Source organism: Lytechinus variegatus, chromosome 16 (assembly GCF_018143015.1).
Source record: "Lytechinus variegatus isolate NC3 chromosome 16, Lvar_3.0, whole genome shotgun sequence".
Taxonomy (NCBI): domain Eukaryota; kingdom Metazoa; phylum Echinodermata; class Echinoidea; order Temnopleuroida; family Toxopneustidae; genus Lytechinus; species Lytechinus variegatus.
In genome coordinates this window covers 8,689,045-8,704,502 of record NC_054755.1, presented here as the reverse complement: position 1 = coordinate 8,704,502, position 15,458 = coordinate 8,689,045, and positions in this window count along the sequence as shown.

The following is a 15,458-nucleotide window of genomic DNA, read 5'->3' as shown; positions in this document are numbered from 1 at the left end:
AATTATCTCAAAGAAATTCTTTATTACCCCCAAAATACATTTTTTTAAATAAAGGAACAAAGAAAATTATCTAATCATATTTATTTTCTCATTTTGTTATACATAGATCAAGTTATAGATGATGTAAGTCTTTTGTTGCCATTCCCATTGTATTTTCTTATGATTGTAATATTTCTGTAATTAACCTGTTGACTACTGGATTTTGTATTTCCCATAGGCTTTGTTCAGCTACCCTCTGGTTCCTTTAACATCTCTTTTTCTTGATATACCAACTCAACTTATTTCATGTGATGATTTTTCAAAATCAGTGCTCTTATTTTGATCTCATTTTCAGGTGTGTGTGTTCATGACATATGTATACAATTTTGATTTTTTTTTTTTAATATGGATAAGAGATGACTGAGGGTGTTGTGTGTAATATATGGAAGTACTTTTTTCTGTTTCTCTCTCTCAGGGCAGCTATTGGGGTATATTGGGGTATAAAAAATTATGTCAGAGGTCGAGAGGAAAGCTAATTTTCTTGTTTTCTTTTCCTTTAAAAGGTAAAAAAGAGCAAATAAGCTGTAATGCATGGTAATAGTTATGTTAATTAAAAAAAATACTAGTCTCTATTGAAACAAAAATACTTATCTCTTAAAAGGAAGAAATGTTCGTCAGGAATGCCGTTAGAATACAATAACATGCACTGCAAATGTAGGGGTCTATCAGAGGCAAATGATTTAATCTGCATCAGAGAAGAACATATTGCATGATATTATTATTAAGAATGATGAGGTATTTTTCATTTGTTTTGAAGTAAAACTAATTTTACATGTCAGTTTCAAATCTCGAATCTAGCATACAAATTTACTTTGGATGGGGATATAAAGAGATATTTTTTTATCAGCAAGCAGAGGCTTAACAAAATAATTTATATAGAATTATATCAAGGGCGATAAAATCTTTTATCAGGACTGTAAATACCCCTACTTCAGTTCATGAGAAATCCTTTTCATTTTTAGAGCTTCTTTCATTCAAACTTCTGTCATGAGATCTATCAATGTATCAAATGCCAAATTACACAAGATATTATCTATCACGAATTATGTGAGATGTTGACAAAATATTGAAGATTCTAATCATTCAGTTGAGCATTTATTGTTGGCATCCTAACCAAGTGGTAGTATAGTACAGTTATGCTGCATATTCAAAGTTTACATTACGTTAATTAGGGTGCATGAATATATATATTTTTAAAAATTGGAATAAGTGTTGTTATCCTGAGCATTATACAGAAATGTAGTAAATATATTTTCTTGGTAGAAAATGGATCAAAGAGATATTAGATTTCTTTGTTAAGCTGCCCCACCAAACATTATTCCCCTTGCTGTATCATGCAAGGCCAATGTCGATAAAAATTTCTTACAAACATTCAGTTTTTGTAGATTTTTATTTTATTGGTATTGTATAGGTTACTTGTGGAAATTGTTGGTAACTATTATCGAAGAACACCATTCTGATGTTCTTAATGCATAGTAGGAATTAATATGGAAAATACGAGTTATCTGGACAAACTGAATTTACATTCTCGTTATTAGACGCCAAGCTCCTTGCAATGACATGTCAGAATTGGTTACCCAATGCATAGTTTATGTTCTTATTTGTTCTGTATGCAAATCAACGCAACAAACTATTTGTTCATGACTGTGCTCTACACCCCTCTCCGATGTATGCATTAATGGATTCAATTGTGACAATATTTTGCCAAATATTAAAAAGAAAAAGAATCTGAACAACAAAAAATTTGTGATCACTTATCAAACTGTATTGATTTTACTTGTATAACTGTACTTGTTTAACTGCATTGTTTAATTTGCAGCCTAAAAATAGATGTGATTGCAATAAATGTTCATAGAACAGGGACAGAATTATAAATGTCAGTATTAATGGTGGCTTGTAGAAATATGTATCCCTATGGTAGTGTGGCAAAGCCTACAGTCCATTATATATTTTCGTTATGACTTAGTCAGTTAATCTTATGTGATTTGTGGAATAAATAATGTAAAAAGAGGAAAATACTTCATTTTGATAAGAGAAGTAAAGACTACATAGAAGGCATGCTAGTTCCAAACCAGCACAGAGCAGGTATTACAGTTGTTACAGCTTGTATATTTGTGCTAAACAAGTTAAACCAGTCCTGTGCGTCGGTTTCACGATGACGCACAACTTTAATGGTGAAAAGCATCTAAAGCCCAAACATATATCAATTTGGATAGATTTATCAAATTGAAACATTGCTGAATGTACTTAAGTAGGAAATATATTTCCTGTTGCTACTTTTTGTTTTTATTCTTTATATTTAACATCCTCAAAGTAGTATTTGATGCTATATTTTATATTCCATGTATGTATACCGTCCTTCATGTAGACTAATGTAGTGTTTCTTTCTTTTTCTTTTTTTACAGATATCAGTATGTTTTGTCTATTCTGTGGACTTTATGTATTTTCATGTAATGAGAGTGAGAAAGTCATTAAAATGTACATGTAATCAATAAATATTTTAAGATTTTTAGATACTTATTTTAAAAGAAAGAAAACATTCTGTTTCCATTAAGTGACTCCAACAAACACCAAAAATCAAACTTTGCCACCATTTCCACTTGTTTATTGTTTTCTGGATACTTTGATGAAGTATTTTTCCTTGTAAATTCTCTTTTTTTTATGCAAAGAGGAATCATGGTTACGAGTTGCGGAGACTTCAATTTGTTATTTTCCCGATCATTAAAACAGACATTTTTTTGTTCTGTTCCATTCAGTAGTACTAGAACAGAATACTGTAGATTTGTGAGATCTTGTACAGATTTAAAACTGAAAGGCTATGTATACATTATATTTGAAACCACTCTTTTGTTTATTCTTGGAGAGTTACTATAAAATGATTGTGTCTTTATGGAATCATTAAAACGGCAAGGTATATGATATGCTATGCTTTGAAGTTTTCATGTGATGAAAAATGCTTGTATTTTTATGACCTTATTGATTGGAAACTTTGATTACAGAGACTAGTAATAATTTGTATAAATAGTGTGTGTGTGTTTTAGATAAAGAGAAATTGGTAAATTGCCAATTCGTCTACTGCCATCTCCTCCAATCACCGCTTGGTCAACCATCATTTAGTCTAATAATAATATTCCACATTTATATAGCGCTTAACACATCGAAACGATATCTCTAAGCGCTTTACAGATATATATGCCATTCTGTCCATCAACATTTGGTCTAACAACCATTTGGTCCAATCATCACCAGTTCGTCTATGACCATTTCGTCTCATAACCAGTTGGTCTTGTATCTATTATATTTTTATTCATTTTTGCCCAAATAGCACTAAGTCCAATTAGAAAATGGTGTATGGAACAAATGGTTTTTAGACGAAATGGCAATTAGACCATGTGGATAGCAGACGAACTGATGGTAGACCAAATGATAGACGAGTTGGCATTAGACCAAATAAATCTTTCAGTATCCTAATTATCTCAGAATCTCAGTAGTGTCAGTCGTACTTTCCGCACCTCAGTAATTTCATTATCTCGGTAACTTCAGTATTCAATATTCTCACTCCTAGTTCTTCCAACACTTGGCGACCATGCATTCTGTAGCTACGTTTAACAACGAAATAGTGACAGGCATGAGGGCAAAATACTAAAGTAATCATGCATATCCTGTCGCAACAGGTTCTGAGATTGGGCAGAATTTTGTGCAGAAATTTCTCACTGTCAGCGCCGATATCATGGCAAATAATAGAGTACATGTATATGACGCTTGATTAAGCTCCATCGTTTAGGAGGGAGCATGTTAGCTCATATAATTTGAGCTTGATTTAAAAACAGTTAAATTCATAACCTTTTAAGCAACGGCAATGGTAATTGTCACTTCTATTTATACCCAAACAGGACAGAATAATAAAAGATATATATCTAACCTAATCATACAGTTAAACATCGTTATTTCTCAGCAAGTAGTGCTTAAATAAATTTAAAAAAGAGCGGTGTTGGCTCAGTCGGTAACGCGTCTGCCCATCGAACGAAAGATCGTGGGTTCGAGTCCATCCCGGGCAAATGACTAAAGCCAGAGCGTTGTGTGTAAACGTCCCCCATGTTTCATAGATGCAGGCTATGTTACAATGGAAAACACTCCGTCCCTCGGATAGGACGTTAAATGGAGGCCCCGTGTAGAGGAGAGTCACCACCTTTGCACGTTAAGAACCCACTGCACTATTCGTATAAGAGTAGGGGGAAACCCCGGTGTAGTGGTCCACCTGCATTCCCCCCAATCAGTTATATCGGGAGGAGAGACCTGCGGGTCATAAAGATTCAGTTCGCTTTTCGCCTCCCAGGCACAGGTGACGCCAAACAAATTATAAAGAAAATCCCTACGTAATCGATTACAAACGGCGGGAGGTGCCGTGGCCGAGTGGTCGAAGGCGCCTGGCTATACATGGAAAGTCCAGGGTGCGATCCGCGGCACCTATGCCCGTGAGCAAGGCATTTAATCTACAATGCTCTTTTATCCTGCTTTCAAATTAATGGAAATGCTATATGCATTATTGGTAACTAGGTGTGCACTTTTTTTTTTTTAAAGATTACTGAATTTCGTTTTGCAATGATATACATGGATTAAACATTATTCTACGCTCATCACCATGCTGAACGTTAGATAAAGCTTTAATTTTGTTACAATATGTTTCATTTCAAATATATTTTTGCTGTGTCCACTAACATGGGTACATATTAAAGTTTGAATTATGAACACTAATCATGGCAGGAGAAATAATTTGCTATTTTTCTGCGTGCATGCATGCAGTTGAATCCCCCCCAAAAAAAAAAATGGCCCCTTCCCTTTCCGTTCTAGGATGTTGGATCTGGGGCCCGTGGCAGAAAAAGTTGTAATCAATCGTAACTCAAATCATGCGCAACTTGATTTTCAACCAATCAACAGCGCGCATTTTGGTATTACGATTGATCATTTGGTTTGCGTTTAAACGCAACTCTTTCTGCAACGGGCCCCTGGGATTGGCCAATGATCATAACTAAAGTTTTTTAAGAGTTGTATTTCAGTTCATTCTTGAGGAAAACAAACCGGTACGAAAATTATGATGAAAATAATATGTGAGTAGAGGATTACGACACGATCCCGCACTCAAAACGTGTATAATGTAAACAACTAAGAAGTTTCACCACGGATATTGGCCAACCATTCTCACTACACACACAGCGTAACGCGCAATTATAAGGATTGTGGGTGTGTGGGTGTGATCGCCAGGCCGACGAGATAGGGCCAAAGATCAGCATCAGCAGCCAGCCAAGGGCCTCGACCTCGAACCCATCTCGGGTAGACGGTTGCAGCAAAGACCCCGTTTATCATTAGTGCATCGTGTGATGGTCTTTTTTATACCCTCGCATGGTTGACCCTAAACATGTAGCTTTCCTAGCAAAATAGATACCCCTTTTTCATTATTTTAGTGTTTTTTACTCTCTTATTACGTTACGTACGTAATGTGCCCTATCTTGAAAAAGACATCCTTTCTACGTGTTTTTTTTTTGGGTCGCGCGTGGTATCTACTCGTCAGTGCAAGTGCCCCTCCCCCGTTTTATCCGGGTGAACTTCCCCTTCATATTTTATAATCGATTACTTTGCACCTGACGATAATTAAGTTCTACTCTCTGAAAAAGGGAAGATTTAGGAAAAACGAATATAATCAAAATCATTGATTTGAAGTATTTCTTCTTGTTTCATGTAATTGAAATCTTTTTATGGTAAATATATAATTCGGATGTAAAATTATTTGTCTATTGATATACAAAAGTACAGTATATACCATTTTCAATTTTCTAGAAAAAAAATGACATTTCATTGATATTTTACCCTTCGCACAGTAGGAATGCGGCGCGCACATGACGTCACAAATGAAATAATTAAAATTTTACTAGATTTTTTATTCTTTGCTGGATTTTTCTCAACCCTTAAAATTTTCTGTTATTTTTACAATAAACTATTTGTCAGGGGTTTGAACTTCCCCCTTTTATTATTTTAGAATCGATTACCTTTCCCTAATAATAATTAAGTTCCATTATCTGAAAAAAGGATGATTTAGGAAACATCAATATCAGCATTTTTACTATTAAAACAATTTCTTGATTCTTATTTTTTTTATTATTTTATCTAGAACTTCTAATGATAAATCTCTGATAACATTTTACTCACGAGGTTGAAAAATTTTTTTAATATATATATATAACAATTTTCACAAATGATGGGCCGTAAAAATCATATACTATCGTACCTAATTTTGGACGAGGAAATTTTCTATTATTCCTCTATCATGACCTTATACATGTTATATAAATGTAAGTCATCGCTTTAACAAAGCTCAACCCTCCTATGTACGGTATGGGCGGAGCTTCATCGGATTTTGCACCAAACTATCCAAACATACAGCATCTTCCTTGTTTGATTTTTATCTATTTCTCGATCCAACATTTTTCTGGTGTGGACTTGACCTTTAATGTACCGTAATCTGAAATTTCCGACACAGAAAATATTTTCTGATATGTTCAACCTACAAAATAGTTCCGGAATGAACGAGATAGAACAATTTCACATGTTTGAGATACTCCATGCTGAATAGATTTGTTCACATAAAGTAAAAAAAGTTGTCCGGTCTGACATGTTTCCTTGATTCTGATTGGCTGAGAGGCACTGTTCCTATGGTAACTGTCGGATAAAATGGTCCTTGTCGATAAAATGTCTGACAAGTCCTTTGATGAAGCGCCCCCCTGATCATGGGATAATGAGCTTTTGCCACGGGGATCGATCAAATTTATCCATTTATAATTTATTCGTAATCAATTACTATTCTCTTTCAAATTAATTATAATTTCCTGAAAAAGGGATGATTATAAGAAAACCATGAATAATAATCTAATATGTAAAAATTATTTATACATAATTTTTTTCCTTTAATAAAATTAGTTTCTAGACGGCGGTGTACTTGTTATTTCTCTCCATTTGCTTCATTCTCCATCCCCTGCGCGCCTTCCCCAGTGATCGCGCTATCCCCTCTTTCACGCCCCTCACCAACAAATCGTGCGGCTGTTTTCATTTCGGGCGTAGAGGTCGAAGATTGTGTTATTGATCAACAACGTAACTGAAAAGTAGAACAGTCCTGGCAAAGGACTACTGGTTCATCTGAAATGACAACTCCACACCAAAACGTTCTTTAAATAGAATGAAAATTCTAGTAAGCATACTACTGTAAATGTCATCCACGCCATACCGGGTGTAAATAAGAAAGTTATCCCCCCATCCCGCTGCCGCGGCCCCTGCAGAGCAGCACAAGAACATAAAATCACACACACACACACACACAAAAGAAAAGGGATACAAACACGAAGAATGTTAAAAGGACAAGGAAAAGAAATGAAGAAACATAGTAACAGCAGGACTTCAACACTGAAAATTAAAAGAAAATAAGTTGAATACGCATGAAATGGTGAAAAAATGGTAAACTCATGAATTCTTCAGGAACACATGCAGATTTTTCATTTAGAATCGATTACCATTGTCTTTGTAATTTCATACGAGTTTGTTGATTACATTTCAAAATATACATTCATTTTCCTTTTTCGCTGATATCTTATCAAGTAAATTATTTTTAATTGCCACAAAAAAATTGTTCACTATAATCATTATGAGAACTTTACACTCACTAGGTTTAAAAAATGTTTCATGTGTATATATAATGTAATGTTTATTATTTTGTGAATGATCGAAGTACAAAATCAACTTCTTTAGGAAATTTTAACAGAGGACATATCAATTTATCCTCTAATTTGGTGTCGCATATCGCATGCAAAATTGATTCCGTCCTGCTGCATTACTGTTCCAGATAATTGCAGGAAATGTCAGTATCATAGACTATTGACTGTCACGTTGACATTCTGTATGATCACACTATATTTCAATAATTAATTTATACGTGTTACACGTAAATTTCTGCTAAATCATTTTAGCAATATTTTTGTAGAATTCTTTGATAAGAATGTTATTCACCAAGTTAAAGATAAATTACAGTTCTGGATCTCAAAATGACCTTTTTACAGAATCTAATATAATGACCACCCAAGTGTCTGTTTGTAGGAATAAAAAATATGTGCCAAAGGATTATGGAAGAAATTGTGTAATTGCTGAGAAATAAGCAAAATAAGCAAGGATTCGGTCACTTCCGTTGGGTCTTTATTCTAGCAATAATAATGCACTGTCCCACGTGTGCCTATCTGTGTTGGTGATCTTCGGTGTGAACATTTTTCAGCATAGATTTCAAGATTTCACAAAGTTCAGTTTACGTAACTGTACCAGATCTAGATGCTCGATGATATACTGACAATTAAGCTTGGTTTTACAGACTTTCTGATGAAATCAGTGTTTACTGCAACTACTGGCATTTCTCTTTAAAAAGAATTTATCTATGACTCAAAAAGTTGAATATTTGCATCATTATCAAGCAGTATTTTGACCTCAAAAATCTGAAAATTTTGGCTGAGGGAACATAAATGAAGTTTTCTCAACTTCAACGTTGGATGAAAGGTGATCATTCGTTACTCTGTAATGAGTGACGTTATGTTCAGGATGTTTATGTAGATCTCTGTATAACGAATAAAAATGTTGGAAAGTCCAATGACCAGTCTGGCTATAAGCTGCTGTCCTTGATTCAGGACCTCGATGTACGTTTTATACTGATCTATTGTTCTGAATAGATAAACTTCAATAAAAACAAAACAAAAAAGAAACATATTAGATATAACCCTTTAAAGATAAATACCAGTTGTGGTTACGATCTCAAAATGAATTCGAACAAAATCCAATGAAATCACCACCAAAGTGTTTGTATGTATACATGAAAAAAAAATCTGTGCCAAATAGCTCTGGAAAAAATGCGTAAATTGCTGAGAAATTATCCCCAAAAACAAACAAGCACGGAATTCTATCAAATGTCTGGTATTTTTCGTAACAATAGTAATACACTGTCCCATTTATGCTTTTCTGTGTAAGTGATCATCAGATTTATCGATTTTGAGCTAAGATTTCATAATTTTACAAAGAAAGATTACAATACACATTGATGTACCAGATCTAGATAAATGATAAATTGCCATTTTTTTTCAATCATCCTTGATTTAAAAGAAATAATTGTTTGTTGCAACTACTGTCTTTTGCATCTTAACTTTTAGAGATAAAAACAATAATAATACTGACAATTAGGATATTAAAATAGATGCTGGCTGATGATTTATTGCAATAATGAATGCATGCATTTTTTTCATCAGGATACAATGATTAAGTTTGTTATTTCTTGAAAAGAAAAAAAGTGGTTTCTGTTCAGACCCTTACATCTTGAACGAGGAATGAGTACAGTACTTAAAATATTCCCGATTAAAAAAGTGAACCGTTGAATTCTAAGCATCATACGTTCGATTATTCATTTAGAATCGATTGTTATCAATACAGTGTAATTCATAATTCATCTAGTTTTAATTCCCTGAATAAGGGATGATGATTAAAAAAAGATTCACATTATAATTTCACATTTTAATTTATTATAATTTGTACTGAAAATCTATGTATACTGTTTAGAAAAAAAATATCTTTTCAATAATTTCTTAACGAATATTGTTATACACCATGTTAAAAAATAACTTTATAATTGATGATACAGATTCCGCTTTTTACCCACTTAACCATATCCAGATAGACAAAATTAATAAATTTTGCCAGAGGAAGCCTGATTGTGTTTTCCTCAACATCAAGATTACATCAAAATGTTATGTCCAAGATGGTTATGTAATTATAACCCTATATAAAGCCCCCATCACACTTGTTCCGAATCAAGCAGAATTGGTCGGAATGAAAGGACTATTGTTTGACCACCAGTTGGTCATTTAAAGCTACTTCGAACACCGTTCGAAATTACCCCTCGAATGTTTTGAACATGACCAAAACCTTCCGGACGGCCAAAAGAAATGACAAAAATATTTCGAATGCACTCAGAATACAGTCAGAATATTTAGAATGCGCCGAGAATGTCCAAGAATGTAGCACGAATTATCAATCTTACTCCATTGCGGTTTAGTCGATTTGACAGTCTCATAGGCTCAATACACCAACCTAGAAATGTTCTTTCCGATGAAGTTTTTTTCCTGATTCGTGTTCCTATGGGGTCCTAGAACAAATTCAGCTTGGTTGCCAAAAGTTGCCGTTTGGGCAATTTTGCTAATTTGCATAAATCCAAAATGGCCGCCACATGACATCTTGAAAACCTAATTTTTGAACCCCTGTCCACAAAATGATGAGTAATAACTCGTTTTAGGGGTTTAGAGATGTGTAGAACCGATTTCTGTAATCATTTTTTGCAATATAAGGTCATCTTCAGGTCAAATCCAAGATGGCCGCTAGATGCCATCTTGAAAAATTGACTTTTGATCCCCTTGCCCCAGAATGACGAGTAATACCTCTGTTTAGGGGTTTTGGGGTGTGCAGAATCTCTTTCTGCTTTCTTTTTTGCGATTTAATGTTATCTTCAGGTCAAATCCAAGATGGCCGCCATATGACGCCATCTTGAAATATCAACTTTTGAACCCTTTGCCCCATAATCATGAATAATAACTCTATTCGTAAGTCATTTGGTATGTTGATTCAATTCATGCTGTAATTTTGCATAATGGATAATCTTCAGATCAAATCCAAGATGGCCGCCAACCGCCATCTTGAAAAATTACTTTCCGAGGCTTATACGTGTTAGAACTAATGTAAAGGGATATCAGTAAGAATACTCATTTCTTTTATTAATTCTCAAGTTTTTGTCCCAGAATCATGAATAATCCCTCTTTTCGTGAGTTATTTGGTATGTTGATTCCATTTCTGTTAATAATTTTGCAATATAGGATCATCTCCAGGTCAAAATAATCCAACATGACAACTAAACGCCATATTAAGAAGAAAAAAACTACTTCCGAGACTATTGAACCTTGAAGAAGTGCTCTCCCTAATAAGGTTGTTATGTATTGGAGCTCATGTAAGGGGATTTCAGTGAGATGATTCATTTCTTTTAATCACTCCATTTTTAGTTCGAGGTCAGGTCATGTCTAAGATGGTCAGATGGTTGATAGATTTCGTCATCAACCGCTTACTTTAGAATAAAACCATTCAAGGTTTGGGCTATGATTTCGGGAGTTTTGATCCTTTTTAATTTCTGTGCAACCATACTTTTCCAGTGAAATGACTTTAAAGTATTATTTGAATTGAAAAGTGATTTCTCCTTAATTTTTTTCAAAAAAATTATTTATTAACTTCCTTTATAATTATTATTGGACTTTTCCTCCTGACAAGAGCCATTGACTTGGTCAGCAGGAGTGCATTCTTTAGCCTCCTGCAGAAGATAGGCTCCCCCAAGACTGTTCCACGGTCAGAATTGTTCTCATTTGTGAAATGTTTTACGGAAACGATGTCGCCCCTGCCTCCCAAGAGGAATATACATAACAGCTGCCTGTCCTGTGCATGTAAGGGGTTTGGATCATCCATCAGCCTTTGAGACAGTCAGAAATCCTGATAGACTCAAGACACCGACTGTCCTCCAGATGTGTATATCAACAGCACACACTTGTCTGGTTGTTGTGGACTCCTCACCTACTTTGGACCGACTATATGTCTCTTGCCCACTTTGACAGGACCAGCATATAAGCATCAGGATTGTAAAATCTGTCACAGTCATGGCCAAGCTCCTGCACGGAAGTAAGTCCTGGAAAACGTACGCCGACCAAGAAAAGTGGCTAAACACCTTCCATGTCAGCTGCCTCGGACGTATCATGCACGTTAAATGGCAGGACAAAGTGAAAGATACAGAGGCCCTTCAGCGTACCTGCTGAAAAGCTTATTCTCGCTCCTTAGCCAAAGGCACCTCAGGTGGTTGGGGCATGTTTGCCGCATGAAACGTTGGCGAATCCCTTCTTGGATTCGCCAAGGTAAGGTGAGCTGTGTGATTGGTCTCACCCCATCGGTAGATCACACCTCCGTTATAAAGACCCCTGCAAACGTGACATAAAACTTGCCGGCATAGACACTAACACATGGAGAGCTACTAAGTACAGGGGTCAAGACATCAGAAAATAATCGGAATGCTAAATTGGCAGACCAAAGGCCTAGTAGGAAGGCTAGCATCTCTATATAAACGTGTCTCAGCGCCATCCTCCTTCATCTGTAAAAATTTGCTCTAGAGACTGCCGCTCTAGAGTGGAGCTCTGTAGTCACTCTCGAAAATGTAAGGTCTAGCACTACGCCATCGTCTTTTGAGGCGAACTGATGCCTACCAGTCATTGGACACATTGATTTAGAAAAAATATTGATAAAACACTTTCAAATTCAAATAAGACCCTAAAAGCCTCTTCAGTACAAAGGTATGGATGGACCTTAAAAAAATAAAAATACTCTCGAAATGGATCATAGCCCAAACCTAAAGAGGATTCATTCTAAGTTGAGCAATAAATGTTGAAATCTGACATCTATGATGTAACTTCACCTTGACCTTGAACTTGAGAATTGATAAAAGATTCAGCATTCTTACTGAAATCCCTTTACATTAGTTCTAACACGTATAAGCCTCGGACAGTAATTTTTCAAGATGGCGGTCGGCGGCCATCTTGGATTTGATCTGAAAAGTATCCTTTGTGCAAAATAACTGCATGAATTGAATCAACATACCGAATGACTCATGAATAGAGTTATTATTCATGATTTTGGGGCAAAGGGTTCAACAATTGATATTTCAAGATGGCGGCCATCTTGGATTTGACCTGAAGATGACATTATATTGCAAAATAGAAAGCAGAAATGGATTCTACACACCCCAAAACCCCTAAATAGAGGTATTACTCGTCATTTTGGGGCAAGGGGAACAAAAGTCAATTTTTCAAGATGGCATTTGGCGGCCATCTTGGATTTGACCTGAAGATGACCTTATATTGCAAAAATGATTACAGAAATCGGTTCTACACATCTCTAAACCCCTAAAACGAGTCATTACTCATCATTTTGTGGACAGGGGTTCAAAAGTTAGGTTTTCAAGATGGCATCTGGCGGCCATTTTGGATTTATGCAAATTAGCAAAATTGCCCAAACGGCAACTTTTGGCAACCAAGCTGAATTTGTTCTAGGACCCCATAGGAACACGAATCAAGAAAAAAACTTCATCGGAAAGAACATTTCTAGGTTTGGAAAATGTCAAATCGACTAGTTCATTTTGACTAGTGTATGATGATTCACCTGGTCAATTTACAGAATTTCAACTCCAGTTTTGTGAATAAATAAGTTCCTCTAAAATTTTTTTAGATTTTTTGAATATTTGTTTCGTTCCAGCATCTGCTTGATTGCTGCTGATTCCGAATAAGTGTGATGGGGGCTTTAGGAACAAGTCTGTTAGAAAACCCAATGACCAGTCTGGCTCTAAGCTGCTTTCCTTTCCTGGACGTCGATGTAAAACAACGTTTTTATACTGATTTCGTGTTTTCCTAAATGAATATATTTCAATTGAAATAAATGAAAATAGAAGAGAAACGTATTAGATAAAACCCTTTAAACTTGTCTAAAACCGTTTGAAACCAATATCTATTGAAAGTCCTAATACGCGTGTTAGTGTCGTTCAAACCATGGCCCTTAAAGGCCATAAAGGCCAAGTCAACCCCAGAAAAATGTTAAATAGAATCAAAAGAAGAACAAAAATCAAACAAGCATTACGCTGAAAACATTCATTAAAATCGGATGTAAAAAATAAGGAAGTTATGACATTTTAAAGTTTCGCTTATTTCTCACAAAACAGTTACATGTACAGTTCAGTGCATGCAAATGCGAGAGTCGATGATGTCCATCACTCACTATTTCTTTTGTTTTGTATTGTTTGAATTATACAATACTTAAATGTTTACAGGTTTGACAATGAGGACCATCTCGACTGAACCATAAAGTGTTTAAACAATGGTAAGTTCACATATTCAGGGAGGAATACAACTTTGATTCGCAGGTCAATGAGGAGAAAATTAGAATATTTCATATTTCAGATAATAAAATACAAAGAAATAGTGAGTGGGTGACGTCACCAGCACCCTCATTCGCTTTCTGACCAGGTTGTGCATAAATTTTTTTTGAAATTAAGCAAAACTTAAAATGTGTTAACTTTCTTATTTTACGTCCGATTTTGATGAAATTTTCAGTGTTATGCTAGTTGATTTTTTTTCTCGTTTTATTCAAATCAACTTTTTGCTAGGGTGGACTTGTCCTTTAACTTAGAGGTTTTCTAAACTTCGAAACTTTTAGTTCAGAATCGAGAACCTCGCCACCTAATTCTGCCGTTCTCCTGAATAATCGTCGACGTGCACATGAGTGACGTCATTTCATCCGCTCAAGCTCAGCATGAATTAATTGCAATGGATCTTTTTCAGTGACTTTTTACAAAAATTAACGTAAGTTGTACGATGCATTATGTTTATCATATTTGATATTGTTTTCTGAATTCCAAGATATGTATCACTATATCTCCTAACTCACGTAAAAAGGAATCAAAACAAGTGGAAGAGCAATTAGTTTGCACAAGTTGCACCTTCTCATCACTCGACTGGGTCGTGACGCGATGTTAAAGGACAAGTCCACCCCAACAAATTCTTGATTTGAATAAAAAGAGAAATATTCAACAATCATATCACTGAAAATTTCATCAAAATCGGATGTAAAATAAGAAAGTTATGGCATTTCAAAGTTTTGCTTATTTTTCAACAAAATAGTTGTATGAACGAGCCAGTTACATCCGAATGAGAGAGTTGACGACATCACGCACTCACTATTCCTTTTGTAATTTATTACATGTATATGATATATTTTTATTTTCTCGTTGTGGGCGTTGTGGCGTGCGCTTGTAATCCAAGCTCTGGGGAAGTTACAAATTGATGCAGAGGTTCGAGGTTCGAGCCCTGATCACGTCTTTCGGATGGTGACGTTAAAGGTCGGTCCCAGACGTAAATAATCATACCTGATTGATACACGTCTGACTAAACTCAAAAATACACACTCGTCATTGTCATGTGAAATGAAGTTTCATTCCTCCCTGAACACATGGAATTCCATTATTTTACCATTTTGTGCTTCAGGCAAGGAGGTCTTAATCGTCAAATTCGTAAAAATTGAAATATTGTATAATTCAAACAATAAAAAACAAAAGAAATAGTGAGTGAGTGTCATCATCGACTCTCTCATTTGGATGCAACTGGCTCGTTCATATAACTATTTTGTTGAAAATAAGCGAAACTTTAAAATGTCATAACTTTCTTATTTTACATCCGATTTTGATGAAATTTTCAGCATTGTGCTTGTCTGATTTT